Source organism: Notamacropus eugenii, chromosome 4 (assembly GCF_028372415.1).
Source record: "Notamacropus eugenii isolate mMacEug1 chromosome 4, mMacEug1.pri_v2, whole genome shotgun sequence".
Lineage (NCBI taxonomy): Eukaryota > Metazoa > Chordata > Mammalia > Diprotodontia > Macropodidae > Notamacropus > Notamacropus eugenii.
Window position 1 is genome coordinate 450,453,848 of NC_092875.1, and position 21,175 is coordinate 450,475,022.

Genomic DNA, 21,175 nt, shown 5'->3' on the forward strand with positions numbered 1-21,175 from the left:
CAACTCCACCTTTGGTTGTTGAAGGAAAAGACTCTAGGGAAGACATGAGAAAAGCTGGCGGTCCCCATCATGTCTGTAACTCCAACTTGCTACTCTAGAGACTTCAGAGAACTTTCCTTCCTTGGGTGAGAGGTGGTGTTTCTCTCTCTCTCTCTCTCTCTCTCTCTCTCTCTCTCTCTCTCTCTCTCTCTCCAGCTGTTGCCTCACTTCTAATGGAAGAGTGCCTTCTCTCTGTATTGGCTGGCATATATTCTCAACAGTATGCTTTCTCTGATCTCTTTTTTGCTATTAATTTGGATAAATGGGTCTCTTGGCTAAGTGTTATGTGCATCCATTGTGAAACTATTGCCACATTACTATTACTATTACCACATTTGGCAGTAAAAAGGTCAAGTCTTGATTATAAAGCTTAGGGTCCTGCTTTTCCCCAAAAATAGCCAATAGAAGGGAGCTTGAACTTCAAATTCACAAGACTAACCTAGACTCACAACATTTAAGGGCAAGGATAGGTATAATTCTAGGCTAGTGGCCTCCCCCTATTTCTGGAGAGAGCTGAGTAGCCAAGTCTCTGCTTTCCTGCTTTTGCTCATGGCAGGAAATAAATTCTCCCTTGGAGATGGGTGGGGAGAGAAGCTAGCAATGCCCATTCTGCCTCCCTTTGAGTCAAATAGTGACATGCTACATGCAGGGGACAGACCTTGCAATAGGTGGGCCTTCACTACATATATTTTATCTAAGAAACAATAGGGAATCATTGAGAATTTTCCATTTAAAAATAAATATTTCTTAAGTAACAATTCTGCACAAAGCACTGTGTTATTTGCTACGCCTAACACAAATATAAGAGTTAAGGTATAAAAGTGAGAATTTCTGTCCTTAATAAGCTTATGTTCTCCTGGGGGAGTTATAGTATGTTCTTAGGCAAGTACATATAACATACACACACAGAAGTACATATAACATACACACACACAGAGAAGAAATAAACAGAGATTTATAGTGGGTAGGGACTTGAATGTGGTGGAATCTAGAAATATTTCTTGAAGGAGATGGTACTAGAGGTGACCTTGAAGGAAAGTAGAGCTTTCAAGAGGTAGAGGTGATGGAAGAACATTCTCAGCACAGAGAATAGTCTGCACAAAGGTGTGAAGGCAAAAAGATGGAATGTCCCATAGAAAGAAGAGTATTCAGGCTAGTGTGGCTGGAACATAGAGTGCGTGAGATGTAGCCTGGAAAGATAGACTGGAGTCAGCTTGGAGAGGATTTCCATCTTCTATATAATCAAAACCATTCTTTTTATCTTGTGTGATCCTCTCTATCATTTGTTTAGTTACAAACTCATCTCCTATCCATAGATCCAAAAGGTAATTTCTTCTTTACCCTCTTAATTTGTTTATGATGTGGCTTTTTATAGCCAGTTATTTGTTTAGAGATTACCTTGGTAGAAAGGGGTATTTATAAGATGGTGGAGTAAAAAGCAAGGACTTGCTTGAGCTGTCCCCCAAACCCCTCCAAATACCTGTAAAAAATGACTCTAAACAAATTCTAGATCTGCAGAACCCACAAAATGACAGAGTGAAGCAAATCTCCAGCCCAAGATGGCTTGGAAAGTCAACAGGAAGTCTATCACAGCAGGCTGGGAGCAGAGTGCAGTCCAGTGTGGGATGGGCCAGCATAAACTGTCTGGAGCAGGCCTCAGGGGATTGAATCACTGGCAGCTGTAGTGGTTTCCAGAATTTTCTGCCCACAAATACCAAAGATAGCATAGAAGGTCAGTGGGAAAAACTCTGTCAGACCTGAGAGGGGGAGAAACGCAGTCTGGCTTTAGCCCCAGATGGAGGAGGTAAGGGTGGTGGTGGCAGCAGCAGCAGTGGCTGCTTCCAGAGCTCCCCATTCCACTCAGAGGGGGATTGTAGGGCTGTCTTTGCTGGCGCTGAAGGATTCTCTTGCTTTTTGTGCTTTGATCTGGGTCTCAGCCCTGAGTGGTGGTTCTGGAGTGAGGAGGAGTGCTGGTGTGGGCAGAGCTTGTGGCTGCAGTGGACAGGGAATCTTCCTCACAATTCCAAGGCAGAAAAGAGTTCTTGTGGTCACTCACAGACCAGAGCACAGACCAGGAGAAAATTAAACATCTGTCCTTTGATCATACAACCTTGGAAGAACTGAAAATTTACAAGCCCTTTGAAGTATCTCTGAAAACAGCTGCACAAAACCCCTGAAGTTTGGGACAGGACACCCTACACAGAGTCTTATATTAAGAGAGAGTTAGAAAGTCAAGTATTTGGCTGGGAAAATGAGCAAACAGCATAAAAAAGCTCAGTCTATAGAATCTTATTTTGGTGACAAAGAAGATCAAAACCTACAACCAGAAGAAGATGACAAAGTCAAAGCTCCCATGTCAAAAGTCTCCAAGTAAAATATTATTGGTCACAGGCCATGGAAGAGCTCTCAAAAAGGAAAGAGAAGTAGAAGAAAAATTGGGAAGAGAAATGAGAGTGATGCAAGGAAATAATGAGATTATCTTGGTAAATAGTGTGAAGCATTAGTACTTAGTAAATTTTATTTTTGTCAGACTTCTGTCTAATTTTCTCAACAGTTGTCAAATAGTGAGTCTTTCCCCACCAGTGACTGGGGGCATTTAGACTTATCAGACACTGTACTACTATGTTTGTTTCTGTATGATGTAGGCCTAATCTGTTCCATTGATCTCCCTCTTCTTTTTAAGTTAGTACCAAATACTTTTTTTCTTTTTATGTACTTTTTATTTTGTTAAATATTTCCCAATGACATGTAAATTTTTTAACATTAATTTAAGAAATTTTTTTTTTGAGTTCCAAATTCTCTCACCCTCACCCTTTGAAAAAGCAAGCAATAGGATATTGATTATACACGTGAAGTCATGCAAAGTATCATTCCATATTAGCCATGTTGCAAAAGAAAACATCCACTCACCCACACCCACACCCACACTCTCTCTCTCTCTCACACATACACACACACACACACACACACACAAAACCCAAGGAAAGCAAAGAGAGTAAAAAAAGCATTCTTCAATTCATACTCAGAGTTCATCTATTTTTTCTTTGGAGGTGGACAGCATTTCCCATCATAGGTCTTTGAAATTGTCTTAGATTTCTGTCTTCATCAGAGTAGCAGAATCTTTCACAGCTGATCATCCTTACAATATTGCCATAACAGTGTGCAATGTTTTCTTTCATACCAAATCATTTTAATGATTACTTGGTAGTACAGCTTGAGATCTTGTACTAATAGACATCCTTCCAATTTTTAAAAATTATTTTTGATATTGTGACTTTTTGTTCCTCCATATAACTGTTATTTCTTCCCAATCTATAAACTATTCATTTGGAAGTTTGATATATATATATGAATAAGTAAATGAATTCAGATTGTATTCTGATTTTTATTACATAAGCTCAACCTAACTGTAAGCAATGACTATTTTCCATTTATTTCGGTCCCTCCCAGCCCTATTCATAACTTCCTCTGGATTTGGAACCCATGGTTCCCTAGACAACTTACTCAAACTTTTCTCAGAGCTTGGGGCTTCCTTGCCCTGGAGCAGCCTACCACCTGCATAGCCTACTCATCCTGGTAGATCCCTAGATGACGCTTCCTTCCTTTCTCCCCTTGGTGAGTTCCTCCTGGAGCCTCCTTTTGGTGGAAAGGTCCAGGCTAACCTACCTTTATTCTCTTCTTGGCCCCTTTCCCGACTTCTTCGGGACTATAAAACCATGCCCCTCTGCTGGTACCTTCTTTCTCCCCCACTTCCCCTGCAAATTCTAAGTTTTCAGTCCCCTTTTGTAGATTGTCTTTCTGCATTAGAATATAAGCTTCTTGAGGTCAAGGACTGTCTTTTTGTTTATACTTGAATTCCTAATGTTTAGCACAGTGCCTGGAACACTTACAAAATATCTACTTCCTCTATTCCTTGTGAAAGTACAAAGATTGTTTTATAATTGGATCCATATAATCATTGGGAGAATTTTGGTGGATTCCTTCCCAAGTATTCTGTACTTTCCATAGTTATTTTGAATGGAATTTCTCTTTCTAGCTGTTCTTGTTGGGCTTTGTTGGTTACATATTGGAAATGTTGATGATTTATATGGCTTTATTTTGTATTGGGCAACTTTTCTGATTATTAATTATTTCAATTATTTTTTAAGTGACTCTCTAGGGTTCTCTAAGTAAACCAACCTATCAGAGATAATTTTGTTCTTTGCTTAGGTTTACTCTTTCAATTTCTTTTTCTTGGCTTAATGCTATAGCTAGCAATCTGCTCAACAGAGGAGATTGAATTTTATCCTAGAAGCAATAGGAAGCCACTAAATCTTTACCCACATATGGAATATTGTGTTAAGTTCTAGGTACCCCATTATAGGAAAGATATTAGCTTAGAGGGTGTCCAGGGGAAGGCAACCAAGATGGCAAAAAAAAAAAAAAAAGGATCATTTGGTGGTAGGGGAGATATTTGACTGGAGAAGAGAAAGCATGGGGGAAATGACAGATGTCTTCAAACATGTGAAGAGCTATGAAGTAGAAGATGGGTTAGACTTATTTGACTTGGACCCAGAGGGCAGAAGAAAGCACAAAGGAATAGAAGGTATAAAAAGAAAACAAATGATTTTAACACATTTAATACAAAATAATGATTTTAATAAATGATTTAAAAAAACTTTTTTTAAACAATTAGAGTTTTCCAGAAGTGGGATAACCTGGGATAGGTGATGGCTTCTCCCCACTGGAAGTCTTTAAGCAAAGGCTTGGTGGCTAGCTTTCAGGTTTCTTGTAGGAGGAAGCCTTTGTACATATGTAGGTTGGACGAATCTGAAGTCCCTTCTGACTCTGAGTCAGTTTTTCATCAGGCATTTGTTAACTGGATACTATGCAAAGCAGGGACAGTGGGGAATTGTCCATTAGGTCACAGATACTTGGGTTTATATCCCATTTTTGACTTACTTTGAGGCCTTGGACACTTAATCTTTTGACTGAGGCAAGACACCAGTACTTATTTACTAAGTCATGGACGAGTTGCAACCTTCATTGGTGAATGAAGTTTCTACTCTGGAATGGGGAGGAAGGGAAAAGAATAAGCATTTATAAAGCACTTACTTTGTGCCCAGCCCTGGGCTATGCACTTTACAAATATCATATCATTTGATCCTTGTAACCGCCCTGTGATATTGGTGAGTATTATCCCCAATTGTGTGGTTGAAGAAACTGAGACAAACAGAGGTCAAATGAGTTGCCCAGAGTCATGGGTGAATGTCTGAGGCTGGGTTAGATGCTGCCCCTGTGGATGGGATGGAATAACTAATGAAATGATACCTTCTTTGCGCATTTGTTTACGTGTTTGTTGGTAAATGAAAAGTCCAAAGATGATTAAGGGAGTATATCTGCTTTTAAGGCATTTGTCATCCAGTGAAGGAAAATGAGGGATATATGCAGGCAAGTATAAAGCAAATTAGAATGTAAATGATAAGAAATATGAGGAGTAAAGATGTTATGAGATCAAACAGGGAAAGAAAGTTCACTATGACTAGGCAATTCTTTTAATTAATACCTCAAAGTTGCTATGTTGGCTTGTCCTACTTGATGTGAATTTTAACATTGCCTATGTTAATTTTCTACTTTGCTGAAGACTGCTTCACTTCCCTGATTGTATTTCTTATTTCTAAAGAGAAGGAAAGTCTCAGTGTAACAGTCTTAGTGATGTGCTGAGTTAGCAGAGTCCAGAGCAAGACCATCCAAAGCTAATTCCTCTTGTAATTTGTCTAGGGCAGGTCACGCCTTGGCTCACTCCTAATATTTAAAGGCACAAAAAAGATGAACGGGTTCCGTTACCCTCTTGGGCTCAATTTCCAAGAAAGGAATCCTTAGGGAGATACGCTTACACACGTAAAGGAGGGAAGGTATAGAAATTTAATACTGCTATGAGTTCAGGAGTGTTCTAGATTCTATCACCCTTCCCCAATTTATTGAGCATCTAATATACCTCATTGGATCTTCAAGCTTGTTCTGATTCGAATCAAGCAAGATGACTGATCTCAAGAACGCTGGCATCCCTGAACAGTCAGACGCTCTTAAGTCTGTTTTCAATCAGTGCCCCTGGAAAGTATTCTGAAGCAGGTGTCCTGGGGCTGCTGCCTGAACTGCTCTCCCCCAGGCACTTGCTTCCTGTTTCAACTGGTCCTTACTTTATTCTTGGGTTTAAATCAGATCTTACCCATCCCTGACTTCCTCAGATTGCAGAATTTCAGAGTTGGAAGCAATCTCAGAAGTCATCTAACCCAATCTGTGCTTGTTTAAAAATCCTTCTAGAATGTCCCTCCAAAATGCTCGCTTGAAGACTCCCATTTAGGGATGAGCCTACTTCACTAGTTATACTTTTGGAGAGATCAAATTGCTAGGAAATTTTTCCTTATATTTGTCTCAATTTGCAATTGAGATGCTACTAACCTTCTGCTCCACATCAGAATGGAAGCACAGAAACATCCCCCATGCTCAATTATTTCCTATGACTAAAATTCTAGTTGGCCAAATGTTATGTCTGTTACTGAGGAAAATACAGGGATGCACTCTCCTGAATTTTGTGTCTGCTTTACCTAAAACTACTGGCATCTTTCACTTTATGCCAAGGAAAATCAGCTCCTATTGTGTCCAAGTGCAGTATTTAGGCTAAGGCCATAAAACCAAAAAGCAACCTTGTTTGGCTTTAATAATAGCCTCAGGCAGTGTAGGATCATATCTACCCAAATGTTTGCACTTAGTAGGTCCTTAATAAATTCTTATTGACATGAATTGAGTTCAGCTATGGAGAACAGAAAACCAGAAAAACCATAGATACAGATGAGAGGCTATGTGATATAATGGACAGAATGGTTGACCTCAGTTAATAAGTTAATTAAGGAGTTAAGAAGACCTGGGTCCAAATCCTTCCTCAGATGGTTATTGGCTGGTTAACCACTCCAAGCCTCAGTTTCCTTATTTGTAAAATTAAGGGGTTGGCCCTGATAACCTCCAAGGACCCTTTCAATTCTGTGATCTTATCACTAGCCTATTTACTAGTGGCATCATAAAGTGAGGAACAGGGTTGCCTTTTTAAAGGAAAGCTTTTAGACCAAATTCAAGTCTACCAGTCAGGGTTGTAAATGGCTGTGGAGTTTTTTTGATATTACCCATAGACTCCAGCTGAAGGACAAACGTACACGCATAGTATGGAAATGACTTTTGATCCTCCCTTGGTCTTCTCTGTCACACATGAGAACTCTGTGTATTCTATGCAATACAGGACTGTCATCTTCAAAACTGAAGGACAATAGTATCTGTCTCTAGCTCATCTCTGATACACATACACACACACACACACACACACACATAGACACACACAAATATATACATATTTGTGTATTTGTCCTTTGTTGCTGAAGAAGACCATGGTATCAGAGAAATAATGGCATGACTTGCACTTGACTCTGTTCTGAGTGAGGGAGAGCTGTGCAGATCACTTGTCTCACTTCTCCTCCAGAGCCATCTGACTCCAGTGACCAGATATTCATCAGGATGACTGGAGATGACCCAGAATGAGGCCATTGGGGTTAAGTGACTTGGCCAAGGTCACACAGCTAGTGAGTATCAAGTGTCTGAGGTTAGATTTGAACTCAGGTCCTCCTGACCCCTGCACTGGTGCTCTATCCACTGCACCACCTAGCTGCCCCTTATACACATTTGTACTCATATATGCTATGTACCAGCTAAAAAGCTGCTCATTCATATTTAGGCAAGAGTAGCTGCAGATTGATGTCCAGATAGTTCCTTGCCTGTCAATGTGTCAAAACACTTAGCAAGCTATGACGAATACAAGTCTCCTCAACTTTGATTTGAATTAAGCAGAGCAAAATCACATGTACTTGTGAGGCTTTGGGAATGTTGATACTGAATGAATGAGAAGCAGCTGAGCTAATTCCTATTGAGACGAGAGTTTGTTTATTCTGTTTAGTTTGGCAAGTCTCTAATGGTTCTGACTATTTGGCCCTAAATGAACCTTCCAGCTTGTGCATGACCCAGAGAGTCATCTATGTACTTGCAAATATGAAAATTTCTGCATGTTGATGTGGAGGGAGCTCCATCCAATTCTGGGATTTTATGACATTACATGTATATGTAATAATATCAGTAACAGCTAATATTTATATAACCCTTTAAGTACTCTGCATATATTATCACATTTGATTCTTGCAACAATCCTTTGAGGTAGAGGCTATTATTAGCTTCATTTTATAGGAAATTGAGGCTGAGAGGTTAAATAGTTAATTTAAGGGTCACATAGCTGATAAGTGCCCTAGGCAGGATTCAAACTCAGGTCTTCTTGACTCATTTAGTACTTTATTATATATGTGCATTTGTGCAAATGTGTGTGTGTGTGTGTGTGTGTGTGTGTGTGTGTGTATCACTGTGAAAAAGGGTGGAGAGCCATACTTTGTCACATTAGAGAGTAAATCTATTTCAGTCTCAGTCTCAGTCAGTCACTGGTATTCCAACACATTTTCCTACATTCTTGTTGCATTTTGGCCAGTGCCTGTGCTTTACTCCTGGGAAGGGGTTCTTAATGTGGGGTCAATAAATTTTTTAAATTGATAATTATGTTTCAATATAATAATTTATAATCCTGCATATTTTATTTTATATTTATCCTGAGAAGAAATTTATAGTCTTCACTAGATGTCTATGAGATGAGTAGGGTTAAGAAGCCTTTGTCTAGAGGACAGTGTGGATCGCTGCCCTGGTTTGGGTACACTAACTAACAGTTTTCACTCACTTCCTTGCTCTTCCAGGGTACCTTGAACACTCCATGAGTCTCTATAGATAGATCTTGTATTAAATATACATATATCAAAACATGTGCCCATTTACTTATATGTATGTATACATTATACTTAAGCTAATAAACTGGCTAAAATAGAACTTTGACTATTTATATCCCCTAGAAACAGAATACAGATTAGCAAATTCTCTAATTTTGCCCATTTTACACGCAGAGACACAGTTCGTATCACACAATTATAGATGGAATTCCACTCATCCCCTAACTAGCTCATTTCTATTTATTAATGGTCACACATTTCTTTCCTGATACAGATATGTAGTAGTTTCTTCCAAGACTTCTGCTCTTTGTGCTTTCTACAGACTCTCATCCCCAGTGGCCACCTGGCTTATCTTCCCTTTGTTCAGGCTCCAGCTCCCATCTCACTTGGTTATGAATGGTTTTGCACAGATCAGCGTATTCTATTTCTTGCTGAATGCTTCCCTTTTTTCTGAGTTACATTTTGTTGTTTTTGTGATCTCATTTATCTTTTTTTCTTTCCTTTCTTTCAATTAACTCCATTGCCTCCTTCATTATACTTGCAATGAGGTCACTGAGGTGTCCCATCACTGCCTGCTCCTTGTCTCATCGTGATTGCTGCTGGTGTCTTAGGACACTTGAAGATTCTTTCTAGTATTTTACTTGTACTCTGCTTTAAAAAACATTCAAGGATGGCACTTTCTCTACTAAGGATTTTAGGTTCCTCTTACTGATTTGAGACCAAAGGAGAATGCAGAGGGCAATGCTTTATTTGTAAGATAGGACAGATATCAGTTTTTCCAGAATGGAAAAGGAATCCTTGTAGAGTATCTATAGGGCTATAACTATATAACTGTAACTATATTATGAAAGAAAATGAAGTATATGAGTACATAGTAAAGAGAAAAGCGAGGAATTACAGGTCAGAAGATATGTCCATTCATTATTGAATTTGAAGGTCATTTGCCCTTAGTTTTAAGCAAATGTTTTCCAGTGTGCCCTCTTTAATGTAGGGATCTGTTTTTATATTGTTCAAGGTATCCCAGGATAGAATAAGGAAGTGAGTGGAGTCTGGGCAGTTGGTTTATGTAAGCCGGGGCTGCTGGCATCCAGACTGTCTTCTGACTGCCCTTCAGATAGTCTCCTGGGTAGCTATGGCTCCTTTCAAGATACACACTTGTTTGGAACTAGAAACAGATCACCATTTTACCCTAAAAGCCTGACTGGCTGACTTCATTCTCCAAGTGAACCCACTTCAGGGGGAGGAAAAAATATAAGAAGCTGAATGTCCCGAACAGGAAGTAGCTAGTCATTCTACTTGACTAGGTAGTCAAAGACTGGGGCTATTTACAAACAATTACCCCACAGATTTACATGCAGTTATAGATCCCAAGTATAGAGAGAAGGGTGGCAAGGTCTGTCCTTGTATGACTTGAAGGGAAGTGAAATTGACATCTTTAGCCTCTTTTCCACCCTTCTCCAGAGGAGATTTCCTTCCTGCCAGGAGGGCGAAGCATGAGGTTGGGACTAGAGATCACTCTGTTCTCCCTAGAGAGAGAGGGTACTAGACTTGAAGTATATGTATCTGCTCACTTAAGTACTGTTGGTCTGGGAAATATGGTCAGGTTCCATCTAACTTCTGATTGCTTTGTAAAATTTGGAGGGGAGAGGGACCCCAAGCTCTCCATCTAAGACTTGATCTCTTTTCCACCAAATAACAGTTACACATAATACACATAGAGAATAGTAAAGAAACCCATTTATCATAGCAACATGGAAATCTCAGAGAAGGTATACATAGGAGAATATGTACTAGCCAACACAGAATGAAGGAGCTCTCCCATTGGGAGTGAGATACCTTAGCTTGACCAAGACAGAGTGTCCTTAATCTCACCCAAGGGGAATCTCCTTGATGGTTCCAGAATAACAGGCTGGGAATAGGGGCAGGAAGGAGACTGCCAGCTTCTCTCATGTCTTTCCCTTCAGCAGCCTGAATGGGGTTGGCTCTTCCAATTTCTTTCTAGAAGGTGAAAGTTGGAAATGCCAGAAGTGACAATGCTTGAAGAGATGTGAGGATTTAAAGCTTGATGAGTCCCAAGGGGACTGAATAAGGCTAGAGCTCACTCCTCTCTTGCTAACTCTCCTCTGCTCCTCACACAGGGCAAGGCATTTGTCTCTACCAATAAGGAGAGGGTCCCATAACAATGGGCTTTGAGGCAGGGATTATATTCCCAACACTTGAAGGTTTGTAAAGTGCTTCCTGTACATCAACATATATATGTAGAGGGTAATGTGAATATTCTTCTTCTTACTTTATCAGAGGAGGAAATGGAAGATTGAGCTACTAACACAGGATCAGATAGTGAGTGATAAGGTGTCAGAGCCAGCATGAGAATTATAGTGTCTTGATTCTAAACCCAACACTACTTCCACTGTGCTACAGTGATTTTTATGATAGTTCCCTTGGTCACTTGCTTTCAATACCTGCCTTCTCTAATCTATACTCTAAATAACTGCCAAATTTCCTTAGACACAAATTTGGCTTCAGTCACTCCTCTGCTGAAAAACCTTCGGTGGCTCCCTCTTGCCCATAATATACAATACATATTTCCCAGTCTGGAATTTCTCACTATCTAGCTCCAGCTAGGCTACCTTTTCAGCCTTACTTTGTCTTACTTCCTTTCATACATTTTATGCTCCAGGCATACATACTGGATTACAAATTTGTTCTCCATGGTTGATGTGCCATTTCCCACTTCTTCCTATCTATCCCCACAGCTGAAATATATTCCCTTTTTACCTTCGCCTCTCAAAATTCTTCTATTGTGTAAGTTTTAGCTCAGGTACTGCCTCCTCTGTGAAGTCTTCCCTGATCCATTTGCATGAAAATGGGCATTCGTTTCTCAAATTTTCCTTGAACAGTTTGTCTAAATTTCCCTTTTTCTACTATCTCACTCTAGCTAGTATTATAGATAACTTTATATAAACCATGAAAAAAATGCTTGACTTACAGTCAAGAGACCTGGATTCAAATTCTATCTCTGATACTAGCTATGTGACCCAGGACAAATCTCTTAACCTCTCTGAGCTTCATTTTCCTTATCTGTAAAAACGACTGTTTGGTCTCTGAGGTCCCTCCTATCTCTAAATCTATGAACCAATGATTTATCCTCTCAATAGAGTGTAATATCTTTGAAGTGAGCATCTGCATTCAGACTCTATCAATTCTTTCTCTGGAGATGGATAAAATTTTTCATCATAAGTCCTTTGGAAATATCTTAGATCACTGTATTGCTGAAAATAGCTAAGTTATTCATGGCTAATCATCATAAAATATTGCTGTTACTGTGTGCACTATTCACTTTATTTGTATCAGTTCATGTAAGTCTTTCCAGGTTTTTCCTAAATCATCTTGTTCATCATTTCTTATAGCACAATAGTATTCCATTACAATCATATACCACAACTTGTTCAGCCATTCTCCAATTGATGGATAGCTCCTCAATTTCTAATTGTTTGCTATTACAAAAAGACCTTCTGGTGATATTTTTGTACAAGTACATCCTTTTCCCTTTATAAAAATCTCTTTGGAATACAGACCTAGTGATGATATTGCTGAATCAAAGAGTATATACAGTTTGGCTAGCCTTTGGGCACTGCTCTCTCAAGTGGTTGGATCAATTCAGTGAAAGCTTCTTGATTCCTCCATCTGCTTAATAAGCAATGGCAGCCAAGCTAGAAATTGAGACTTCTTCTGGGGAGGTCAGCCTTTAACTGAACATTGCTTATTTAGCTACTTTGCTTCCAATGTATTCCAAGGGAAAGGGACTAATCTTGGCATGGTGGATGGAGCCAATGAATATGGAGGCCACATAGTGGTATCAGTTCACACCAACTTTTTTAGAATTTTATTAAAGAATGATCTAAATTTTCCATCTTGGGATCCACAGTCCTTTTCTTTGAGATTCTTGTATTTAAGACCCACGTGTAATATTCAAATCCTTCTATACTTAAGAAATTGGAAAGGATAGCAATCAATAGAGTTATAAAACTAAATCAAAGCTCTGTTTATTATATAACAAAATATTTCTGAGGTTTTTAAAATGGATTATAGGTACCTACCATCTTTCCCACCCCAGTGCCTATATTATCCAACGTTTCTCTCCTTGAGTTTCCTGATTTGTTGTTAGAAAAGAAGGCGGGAATTATGAAGAAGTAAGATAGGAGGTTTATTCTGGGCACAATGACACTCAAGTACACAAAGATCTATGATTTCATCAATGTAAATATTTCCTGCAATAATATAGATTTCAGTTGATCCGTACTTTCCCATCCTGTGCTACTCTCATCCTCCCATAAATTCATCGTAAGGTGCTAGGAGTCTTCCTTGAGTTCCCCTAACTTTGTAATGGAGAACACCAATGGACTATGTGGACTGTCCCCAATTTTTTCTCCATCCTTTTGTGTGACAGACATATCTTTTTGGTCATACATTCCTCAGGGTCTCTTGCTTAATTCCTTGTTTGTAATATATTTTGACCTGTTTATACCTACCACATACTTCTCTTTGGGTGACCTCAGCTTCAGGCTTTTCAAGGACTGTAGCATTCTAGGATTCATGTCCATAAGACATCACCAGGAGAATATTTTCATTAAAAACATGTTTCAGGGAGCTCAGGGCTATGAAAAATCTTTGCTATTTTTCCAGCATAATCTAGACTACTTTCTTCCTTCTGTTCAATTATGGGACTAACTTATTTTCTATTTACAGAGTCTGTCCAAGATAATAAGTGTACATGTATGCATATAGGTATGCATATATATTCTTTATAGATTGTCCATCCAATTGCATATTGTAATCTGGACAACAGATCCCTTATATCCTTAATTTTTACTGTATAGATAGTCCAAATTCTTGTGTATAGCTGTGGGCCTCATTTAGGAGGCTCTTGCTGTGTTCTAGGGCTTGATCTAATTAGCTCAATGTAACTTACAAATAGGAACATCTTGAAACCCTTACCAGCTACAAGGAATCCCCTTTCAACTTATGTGCCATGTTGCACCTCCTCCGCAACAAGGAATGAGACATGGAGGTTTGGGTACCTCCTTAAGCAGAGGTAATTAGAGGACCTAACCAATGAGGGGGACAATTCCTCTTTGATGGCAGTTTCCCTGGGGGATGAGCCTTAAATCTGTAATAGTGTCCTTCCATCCTTGGCAATTCACATTTCACAGTCCCAAGGGTCTTGTAGGGGAACAGAAATGACCTCAGTTATTTACCAGTCTCCTTTGCTTCAGATCTGATGGACACACACACACACATCCCACAACCACACGATCCTCTGTTCCTTAGTTTTCTGGCTAAGTAATGTTGTGGCATCTGTCTTTTGGTTTTATTCTTATGGGACCAGGGGGCAGGCATATTTCAATTCTGTTGCAAGACTGCGGATTGGTTTATACAGCCCTATCAAAGCAGGGTGGCTGATAGGGGAGTGGAGAAGGTGCTAAGGGAACTTATCAGGGATTAGTCTTCTCTGTTGTTAGATCATCAAGTTATTACCTTGTTAGGAATCTTGCTGAAGAGATAGCTGAATTTGCTTGTATATAATTTCCATTTTGGGGAAGTCTGAGAGGTCATGAGATCAAAGAAAATGTCTAGTCCTCCATCAGGAGTTTACATACTAATGGGGTAATGTGACACGCAAAGGGAGCCAAAATGTTCTGGGGGTGGTGGTGTAGGGAGAGGTAACCATGCATTGTGAAATCCCAAGAGCTGGAAGTAGAGCTGAGAGGGATATAAAGCATGATCATCTTGGCCTTTGCCCAAAATGGAGTTCCTGGGAGAAATTTGTCGATGGGACACAAAAATAATGGTCATTTATCTACACCATGTTTGTTTTTCCAAGAATTCATTGATTAACATTACTTGTGGAAGTGTTTAATTTACTTGACACAATTTTTCTTGTCTATGGAATGAAAAAGGTGTCCACCTTCTTGCACTGTCAAGGTCTACAAGTTTCCCCTCTCATTCTGTTATTTTCCCTCTTATCTTCTGTTTCTTATGCTTTCACCTTCCAAAATGATTCTTTAAATGGAAATATAAGAAGGCTTAAAGACAGTTCGTGCAGGTAAATCTTTAAAAAAAATTGTTCTGGCCCTCTTTGTCCAAGATACTCCAATGTGTAGATATCACATGTGATCTTAGTTCCTGGGACAAAATCCCTTCTGTCTCTGCTAAAGTAAGAGTAACAATTTTACTGTAGTTTAGCTTGGTTGAATAAATCAATAAACAAACTAATAAATGAACAAATGAAGAAATGAATGACTGTATGAATAAATAAATGATACATGAATGATTAAAGCAATGATTTAGCAAATCAATAAATGCCATTTTTATTTTTACCCAATGAGAAGGTCTTCTGGGATCTGCTAACTTAGTTGTATCTTAGAGTCTTTAAGTGACTTGTTGAACAAAGAAGAAAAGCTGAACAATGGCTGTTAAGCCTGAGAGCCCAATAATTTAATTCTAAGTTGATCAAATGTGTTTATTTTTCAATAAGATCTGGTTTTATTAGTAGGGGGCATAGGTACCCACTGAAGTTTAACAATTTGAGGGGTCCCTGTATAAGATTTCCTGACCTTAAATTTCTTGCCAACTAATTTGTTGACTTAAATCTGAGCTTAGGAATTCATTCCTTTTAATCTTGTGATTCAGTATCTTCCCCCTACAATCAGTTCTTTACATCAGCTCTGTGTCTGTATCTATGTGTCTGAGCCCTTTAAGGGTAGCGTATGTTTATTTTGATTTTATTAATGACATTTATCATTGAAATATAGCTCTTAGCATATATACTTCATGGAGAACTGTTCAGTTAATGCTCATTCATTCAACAAACATTTCTGGAGTGTCTGTGATACATAAGATACTATCCTAGGTGATAAATGTCACTCAGATTTTCTCTTCTTATAGAAACCTCTTTCCAGTCTATGTTACAAAAAAACAACGGAGCTATAAAGCTTTATCCCCTGCTGGTTGGCATTTGTTTCCAAGAAAAGGACTTTCAAATGCATGTATGTGTTTGTACTTAAAAAAAAAAAAGCTTTCAAAATCACACTTTCATTTCAGCATGAATTGTGTGCTTTGAAACAAAGCTTTAGGGGAGTATAAACATGAAACAAAAATGTTTTCTTGGATATTGGTTTGTATTGAAGACAAAGATGGAGAACAAAATCCTCATTCATTTTCTTTTTTCTGTCAGTTTGCAAAGAAGTCTGATATTATGATTGGGGAAGTAGGTGGTTTCTTAAATTGGACAGTTTTGGGGATTCCTTGTCCTTACTGGAGCTGTCCCAGTCCTGAACCTATGTCTTGCCACTGGACTCTGATGACTCTGGAGGAAAGAGTTGGACTGATGACTTTGCACAGTTCTGCCTCACTTAAATCCAACTCACTTGCAAGTCAAGACATCACCCTCCTGAAATCATTGAGAATGAAGGACGAGCAACAAACAATCCACCCTTAAATTCTTGTTAACTGATTTGTCCTAATTGATCTAAATTCTGGATTTCTGAGTTCATTCCTTTTATTCTTGTTGATTCAATATCTTTCACATACAATCAATTCTTTCCACAACACTGCCGCAATCTTAGCTCAAGCCTTTATTATCTCTCATTTAGGCTTTTCTCCTTTCCCCAATTTGCCTTTCACATAGATGCCAAATTTATCTTCCCCAAAAACTCTGCTTATTTCATTTCTCTGCTCAAAGATTTTTATTCATTGCTCATTGCCTGTTAAATGAAATGCAAACTATCCAGTCGCTAATCTACCTTTCTAGCCCTATTTCACAATGCTCCCTTCATGCACTGTGCATTCCAGGCAACCTGAGTTCCTTCTAATTCCTGGCTTTCTTCTTACCTTTAAGCATCTGTACAGATCACCCACACTTGTGACCAGAATAGACTCCTCAATCCCACCTCCATTTATGCAAAGCCTCCTTCTTCAAGGTCCATCTCAAAGCTCACTTCCTCCAGAAGCCTTCTCTGATCTCCAGAATCATGGGATTTCAGAAATGTCCTCAGAAGTCAAAAAGTAAAATTTAAAACTGACAAGAATTCTCTTAATCTTCAGTCTTTTCCTTTTATACTTTTTTCTGTCTTTTGAGTTGCTGCCTTCTAGTGTTCTTGTGCTAAACCCAGTCTTTCCAGGAGACATCACATCTGATTTCAGTAAGTACTGGCTGGCACTTTTCTCATGTCCTCTGACACAATGGACCAGAAAGAGATTTTGCCATATTCCTTGGTTCTCACTGCCAGTTCCAATCAGCAGTTTCTTTTCCCCTGAGCTTATTTCATTCATCTACAAATCTTTGTTGCTTCACTGGCCTCTGGTTTCATCATCCACTTTTACTAAATGGTTCAGTATCTACCTATAGTTTTTATGTTCAACCAAAGTCCTTCCTTCATACTTGTGGACTTCAGTCTACCAGTCAACGTCCCCTCAAATGCTCTGGTGTTTCAGTTCATCAAACTACCCAACTCTTCCAACCGACAGCTTCTTTCTACTTTAGCCATGTATTCAACCGCCACCTATGAGTATCTGATTTTGAACTCTGAAATTCCCCTCTGATCATAGTCTCTTCGTCTAGTTCTCCCTCTGCCTTATTCTTCCTAAAATTATTCTTATTCTCATCACAACCTTCACTTCCTCTTCCTTTCCCTGTTCTCATTGTCCATGAATCCTAATCTGACCACACTTCCCTCTCTTTACTGATTTGACCCTAGAGACAACCACTTTAATTACCTTTTACTCTACACTTGACCTACTTTTTCTCCTTGTCCTACTGCTGTTCAGACCCTGCCAAACCTCATCCTGAGTCCCCCCCACCATCTCCCTTCTTTGTTCATCCTTCGGAGTATCCAAATGCCTTTGGAAGAAGGCATGTCACTGTGCTTTCTGGGGGCCACCAGAAATTCAGGTCGTGAGGCCCTTGTTGCTGGATATTTCATTCTTTCTCAATTGACCGTTTTGTTTTGTTTAGCAGCTATTCCAAGCCTTCTCTTTCCTCCTCAAGTACCTATCTCCTCCCCTACCCATGTCTCTCTCAGCAAATGTTATCTTCTGCTTTACCATGGATGAAAATAGATGCCATCTGCCATGAATTTCTTCTTCCTTCTATTTCTCATAACTATCCTAACCCCTTCCCTTATCCTCTTCTCTACTGTCTCTGAGGAAACGGTAGTTTTTATTGCCAAGGGCAACCATTTTCCCCGTACGCTATATCTTTATCTCTTCCATATCTTCCATGGGCTTGCTCCATCAATCATATTCATTCTCTCATTTTTTCCCTTCCATCTCTATTTATTAATTCACTCTTTCTCCATTGCTTATAGATAAACTCAGGCCTCCTCCAACCTTACAAAACCTTCACTTAACACTTCCATCCCCTTCATCATGAATGAATGAAAAATCCATTTATTAAGTGCTTGCCATGTGCCAGGTATTTTGGTAAGTACTGGATAGCAATAGAAAAATCAAGGCGCTAACATTTTAATTGGGAGATATAGAACATAAAAGAGAGTCAGCTGGAGGACAGATGGAAAGGGCTGGAAGCCTTAAGGGTAGTATAGCAGGATGGAAGGCAAGATCTTAGATCTAAGAAAAGATCTTAGATATTTTTCCTCCTTCACAGACTCCTATAGTCATGTAAATTTATGGCTTTCATTTCCTTACTTCACACTAACTTTTCAATTCCTTGAAATCTGTTTACTGACCTCACCACTCCAATGAAACTACTCACCAAAGTTAACAATAATCTCAGCTACTAAATCCCATAGCTTTTTCTAAGCAGAAGCAGTGGTGACATGGCAAATTGGGAGATCCCTAGTCTGAGAACTGAAAAGATTTGAGTTTGATTTCATCTTCTATCCTATACTAGCTCTATGGCCTTTATGTGTTTGTGTTCATCCTTTGTTGCTGAAGAAGACCATGCCATCAGAGAAATAATGACATGACTTGCACTTGACTTTGTTTTGAGTGAGAGAGGGCTATGCAGGTCACCAGCCTCACTTCTCCTCCAGTCATCTGAACCCAGTGACCAGATATTCATCATGATGACTGGAGATGACCCAGGATGAGGCAATTGGGGTTAAGTGACTTGCCCAAATCACACAGCCAGAGAGTGTCAAGTGTCTGAGGTGAGATTTGAACTCAGGTCCTCCTGACTCCTGCACTGGTGCTGTATCTACCGCACCACCTAACTGCCCCCTATGGCCTTTAACAAGAAAGCTAGAGGTACTTCTTGTCGTTATGGAAGCCTTCTAGTGAAGGAGTATGAGAACTGAATTTGGGTTTAGGAGCTGAGTTTGAATCCCTCCTGTCAACCATGTGGTCTTGGGTAAGCAATCTAAGCTTCATTTTCCTATCTGTAAAATGAGAGGGTTGGAATAAATGACTTCTCAAAGGTCTGTCTTCTTAATCCTTTGCAATCTGACTTCTTGCTTCACCATTCAACTGAAACTGTTCTCTTCAAAGTTAATGAACTCTTACTTGACAACTTCAATGGCTTTTTCCTCAGCCACGTTGACCCTCCTTAAACTACAGCATTTGTCAACTACTCTCCCTTTCTAGATATTCTCTCTCTTCTCAGAGTTTCACATGCCTGTGGGTCATGACCTCATATGGGGTCTCAAAAAATTTAGCAACAGTAAAAGGTTTCTTAATGCTCAATGACCAAAAATTAATTAAGAATTGAATACGTAATGAATCTAAGATGTTTCTGGCAACACCTGCCTTGTTGCATCCTGCAAGTTCACTGTAGCCTTGGAACACAAAGCATGTGCATGCCCTCAGGCCACACAACACCAATGAACTCATAAAGGGGTTGCAAGTGCAAAAAGTTGGCAAGCCCTGCCTAGATATTCTGATTCATCCCATACCTGTCTGATCAGTCCTTCGTCCCTTTCGCTGATTAATTACCCATGTCATTGCCACTTATTAAGGATATATCCTAAGGTTTACTCTCTGTATTCTGTCTCTCTCTCTTTTTCTCTCTCCTCCTGCTCCTCCTCTGTTTCCTCCTCCTCAGCTACACGGGATTCAGTTGCCATCCCTATGCAGATGTCTCCCAACTCTATATATAATCCTAGTCTCTTTCCTGATCTCAAGTCCTGCTTTACAAACTGTCTATTACACATTTTGAACTGGTTGACACATAGGCGTATCTGAGCCAACATGCCCAAAGCAGCATTTTCTTTTCTGCAAAACTTGCTTTTCTTCTGAACTTCCCTGTTTTGGTTGAGGACACTGTTGTTCCTTCAGTGACCCAATCTGTCAACATCATTTACCCTACATGTCCAGTCAGGAAGGCAACAAGCATTTTAAACATACTTATTATGGTCCAGGCAAAACTGTGCTAATCCCCTAGGCACAAATACAGGGAGCAAAAAAGACATTTTCTTCCCTAAAGGAGCTTATATACCAATGGGGAAAGATAACACATAAAAGGGACTCAAAAAGCTGGGGGGAGGGAAGGGTGTGTGTGTGTGTGTGTGTGTGTGTGTGTGTGTGTGTGTGTGTGTGTGTGTGTGTGTGTGTGTGTGAAGATACCTGTGAGGGAGCATTGGGTCAAAATCTAGAAAGAAAAAAACAGAGCTGAGAGTTGGCTGATTTGGGTCTCTCCCCAAAATGGAGGCACTGGGGATCTCTTATCTTTAGGAATAGGAGGCTGTCATGGTGGATAGAGGTTCTAGGATGAGAAGGTCCCAAGGACAAATGGATATTCTGGGCTGAGGAGACCCTGAGGGAAGTTTCAGGGTAAGATCAATGAAACACAGTGTTAGGGTTCAGAAAGTCAGAAGCAAAGCCAAGATGCTCTGCCAGATTGTTATTTTGATCTCCATAACATCTTTTAACTCTCACTGCCACTGTCTGAATGTAGACCCTCATCCCCTCTTACTTGAACTGTTACAATTATCTTTTTTATGATATTCTTGCTTCAATCCCCTCCACACTCCATCTATCTTCCATTCAGTTGCTGGGGAGATTTGTCTAAACCCCATGTTTGATCATGTCACCTTCTCCTTTACTCAGTAACTTTTTAGGTTTTCCTATTATCTCTAGAAACAAATATAAATTCATCTGGCATTTAAATTTCTTTATAGCCTGGCCTCTTTATACCTTTCTAGTTTTGTTAAATATTATTTTTTTCTTTTTGCATATTGCAATCCAGACATATTGTATCTCACATGAAACACTCCATCTCTTATCTCAATGATTTGCACTTATTACTTCCCATGTCTAGAATGCACTCTCTC